Source organism: Rana temporaria, unplaced genomic scaffold (genome assembly GCF_905171775.1).
Source record: "Rana temporaria unplaced genomic scaffold, aRanTem1.1, whole genome shotgun sequence".
In the NCBI taxonomy this organism is placed as follows: domain Eukaryota; kingdom Metazoa; phylum Chordata; class Amphibia; order Anura; family Ranidae; genus Rana; species Rana temporaria.
Genome location: NW_024404713.1, coordinates 4,811 through 9,620, shown reverse-complemented (window position 1 = coordinate 9,620; position 4,810 = coordinate 4,811).

Genomic DNA, 4,810 nt, shown 5'->3' with positions numbered 1-4,810 from the left:
GCGGGAAGTTGGCCTCAGAGACATAACTGAGGTTCTTTCTACCTCAAGACAGAAAATTCTCCAAGAATTGTACAAACAAAATCACATGATTGGATGATTATATATACATTTTTTTTTTTTTGTCTGTAATGACTAGTCATTTTTCTCATATGTTTGTTACAGGAGGGAGCGTAGATTTTCTGATTTCTTTATTTATCTAACCTAACTTTATGTAGACATGTTGGTGTGGGTCTACTGTAAACTTTATAAATTAGGAACTTTAATTGGTGTTTTTGTTAGTTTTTAAAGTGAACTTGAGGTGGCAATACATTGGCTGCTATCTTCTAAAGCCTGTATGTCTTTCATGACCCATCTTTTGCCTGGCATGCCCCAATTTACAGGGTGCTCTGAAATTGAAATATCCACTAGGCTTCAAGGTTTAGAACAGGGGTAGGCAACCTGTGGCACTCCAGCTGTTGTGGAACTACATTTTCCATGAGACATTGCAAGGTTGGCAGTTACAATTACTCCCAGAGGCATGATGGGACTTGTAGTTCTGCAACAGCTGGAGTGCCACAGGTTGCCTACCCCTGGTTTAGAATCTGTCTCCACCAACTCCACATTTTTGGTCAGTGAGGTCACCCATCATAGTGATGGACAATTAGTATGGTACAGGATCTGAGTTATTGGATTTACACTTAAAGCGGGAGTTCACCCATAAAACAATTTTTCCCCTTAGATGGATGCTCGTTTTGTCTAGGGGAATCGGCTAGTTGTTTTAAAATATGATCCGTACTTACCGTTTTCGAGATGCATCTTCTCCGTCGCTTCCGGGTATGGGTCTTCGGGAGCGGGCGTTCCTTCTTGATTGACAGTCTTCCGAGAGGCTTCCGACGATCGCATCCATCGCGTCACTAGTAGCCGAAAGAAGCCGAACGTCGGTGCGGCTCTATACTGCGCCTGCGCACCGACGTTCGGCTTCTTTCGGAAAATCGTGACGCGATGGATGCGACCGTCGGAAGCCTCTCGGAAGACTGTCAATCAAAATAGGAACGCCCAGTCCCGCAGCCCATACCCGGAAGCGGCGGAGAAGATGCATCTCGTAAACGGTAAGTACAGCTCATATTTTAAAACAACTAGCCGATGCCCCTAGACAAAAAGAGCATCCATCTAAGGGGAAAAAGTGTCATGTACGGGTGAACCCCCGCTTTAAGTGCTAGTTTACACAAGCATAATGTATAGATATTCAATACTGTGGGTGTCTATAGGCTACAGCTGTCTCTCCTTGAGGGAGTAAATACACCTGCAATGTACTTGAGAAGCCTTAAGCTGCCTGTGTGCATGAGGTCTAAAAATGTTAAGCCTTGCTAGCTATCATCAGTGTTGGAATATAAGTAAATAATGCTGCGCTTAAAATAGTGTAATGTGACAGTCCAAGTGTAAAATCAATATAGGATGAGCTGATAGAAGACCTCCACCACAGCTTCAGTGCGAACATAGGCAGAGCACACCACACCACCGTGCTAATACAGTAATCTGCTTACCAGATGGTAAAGGCAACAGGCGTTGTAATCATGCAATGCAGAGGGTTAATGGGAAAAAAAACGATATTCCAAACTTGATGGATCAATCAGCGTAACATTAAGAAATTCCAAGACTCAGACAATGGATGGAGTTTTTTTTTTCCTAACATTTTTACCTTTCCATCCTCTTTGCATTTTAGCCACTTACTGTCAAGTACTTGCTCCAGCAAGTACTCACTCCAGAGCCAGTGGTACATTGGCTATTGGACTGGTTTCCAGACAACATAAACCAGGTCTGTGCAGTTTGTGCCAGTATGGTTACTTGTAGTCACTCTCAAAGTGCATGTGAGAGGGTGATAACATGGGAGCACCAGGAACAGGAAGTTCCTAAGCAAGGACCTTCATGGCAGGACCACTAGGTGTTATTTTAATTAATACTGCAGATTAACAAAAAAAAAAAAAAAATTCCTCCTTCGAATTATGGTGTCCTTTTGTGTATTTATTTCAGATCTTTGCAGTGTACTTTTCTTCTGTGAAGGAGCTTCATGTTATAAAGCCCGGTCAGTGCTGCTCACTCTGCCTGTGCAGGGTAACTGGTCTTGTCTCCGCCCCCTCCTGTAGTTTTTTGCATGTTGTCTGTAGTGGGCGGATCTTCTGGGTCCCTCCCACAGATATGCTGCACTCTGCACATGCTCTGTAGAGCACAGTGATGATTGAAGTTGATGGAGAAAGCAAAAGGTTAATTCATCTACATATGTGAAAAGGCTTTACAATAGACTTGCGATCACACAGAAGCATTGTACAATGCAATGGTTGTAGGTTTACAGCAAATTCCCCCTTTTGCATCCACTATGAGAGCCTTCGGCACCATTCCTGGAGAAAGCTTTTCCCGGATTGCGTTTTCCCGGATTGCGTCATCTCTCATTGCAGCATCTGAACTGGATTAAATCCTTCACTTTTATTCTCTTCTCCCCCCCCCCTAATACAAGTGTGACAAATACTGGACTGTAATTTACGCAATCTTCTGCTGATAGAAGTCGGAGAGAGAAAGTCTGTTTACAATTAATTTGGATCACGTCAGGTCTGGCATTTTATTTTTCTGGATGATAAACCAAGGCAATAAATAGGCCAGTAGTACTATCAGTGCTGAAATGTCTTGGAACTGGAACGAGCATAGCGAGGATTATTAAAGAAAATCAAATGCACTTGGGATGGTTTCATCACCATTTTAATTTCAGCAAATGTTTACTGAAAACCTTTCCAAACTATCTAAAACAACATATTAAACGGAACACTGGTGCTGTTTTAGCAACTTTAACAACTCATTATATTCATCTCTAATTTGTGCTGATTAAATCCATAGACAAGGAGAGTTTAAATTATACAGACATTTTGAAGAAGAATTTTAGGCACCGCCCTGCTTTCCCACCTTGTCCAATCAGAGAATGGTGTGCATCCATTGAGAAAATGCAAAAATCCTCCAGTTCCTGTAAATTCTTGGACTGTCTCGCATGAACTGCATGTTTGAGATCTCCCCAGAGTGGATCAATGATATGGAGGTCAGGAGACTGAGATGGCCACTCCAGAACCTTCACTTTATTTTGCTGTAGCCAATGACAGGTTGACTTGGCCTTGTGTTTTGGATCTTTGTCATGTTTAACCACTTAAGGACCGGACCATAATGCTGCCTAAAGACCCAAGGTGTTTTTACAGTTCGGGACTGCGTCGCTTTAACAGACAATTGCGCGGTCGTGCGACGTGGCTCCCAAACAAAATAACGTCCTTTTTTCCCCACAAATAGAGCTTTCTTTTGGTGGTATTTGATCACCTCTGCGGTTTTTATTTTTTGCGCTATAAAAAAAAATAGAGCGACAATTTTGAAAAAAATGCAATATTTTTTACTTTTTGCTGTAATAAATATCCCCCAAAAACATATATATACATTTTTTTCCCTCAGTTTAGGCCGATACGTATTCTTCTACCTATTTTTGGTAAAAAAAATCGCAATAAGCGTTTATCGATTGGTTTGCGCAAAATTTATAGCGTTTACAAAATAGGGGATAGTTTTATTGCATTTTTATTTTTTTTATTTTTTTTACTACTAATGGCGGCGATCAGCGATTTTTTTCGTGACTGCGACATTATGGCGGACACTTCGGACAATTTTGACACATTTTTGGGACCATTGTCATTTTCACAGCAAAAAATGCATTTAAATTGCATTGTTTATTGTGAAAATGACAGTTGCAGTTTGGGAGTTAACCACAGGGGGCGCTGTAGGAGTTAGTGTTCCCTTAGTGTGTGTTTACAACTGTAGGGGGGTGTGGCTGTAGGAATGACGTCATCGATCGAGTCTCCCCTATAAAGGGGATCACTCGATCGATGCAGCGCCATAGTGAAGCACGGGGAAGCCGTGTTTACATACGGCTCTCCCCGTTCTTTAGCTCCGGGGAGCGATCGCAACGGAGCGGCTATAAACAAATAGCCGCGCCGTCGTCCCGGATCGCTCCCCGAGGGGACCCAACCGCCGCAAGTCGCGGGGGGGGGGGGGTCCCGATCGGACCCCCCACCCACGTCTAGGCAGGGACGTACAGGTACGCCAATGTGCTTGTACGTACCATTCTGCCGACGTATATGTACATGCGGCGGTCGGGAAGGGGTTAAATGTCCGAGTACATCCCCTGCGCAGCTTCCTGGCAGATGAATGCAAATGTTCCTCCAGTATTTTTTTTATAACGTACTGTATTCATCTTGCCATACATTTTGACTCATTTGGCCTTGTGTCGCCAATCGAAAGCCGATCGGCAATGCACGGAAAGGCCAGAGGACAGCACGGCTGACCTAGGAAAATCTAGGGGAACAAAGTCTTTCCGAGGTCAGCCGAGGTGTCCTCGGGTCTTTTCGGCTGTTTCTGAGGCTCTCCGGCACCCCCGCCTCTGGCCGCATGCGGTATTGCATGTCATTGAAGTCAATGCGGAACAAATTATTTTAGTTTCCATTGACTTCAATGGGGAAACTCACTTTGATATGCGAGTATTTTTGGATTACGAGCATTCTCCTGGAACGGATTATGCTCGTAATTCGAGGTTCCGCTGTATAGGAAATATTATAGCTAGAAGAATTTTCACCTGCATATATTATTATTCAGGATTTATATAGCGGCAACAGTTTGTGCAGCACTTTATAATATAAAAGGAGACAATACAATAAAATACAAGAGGGTTAAGAGAACCCTGCTCATAAGAGCTTACAATCTAATAGTGTGTAAACGTGCTCACTATATGGACCATACTTACAGAAACATGATC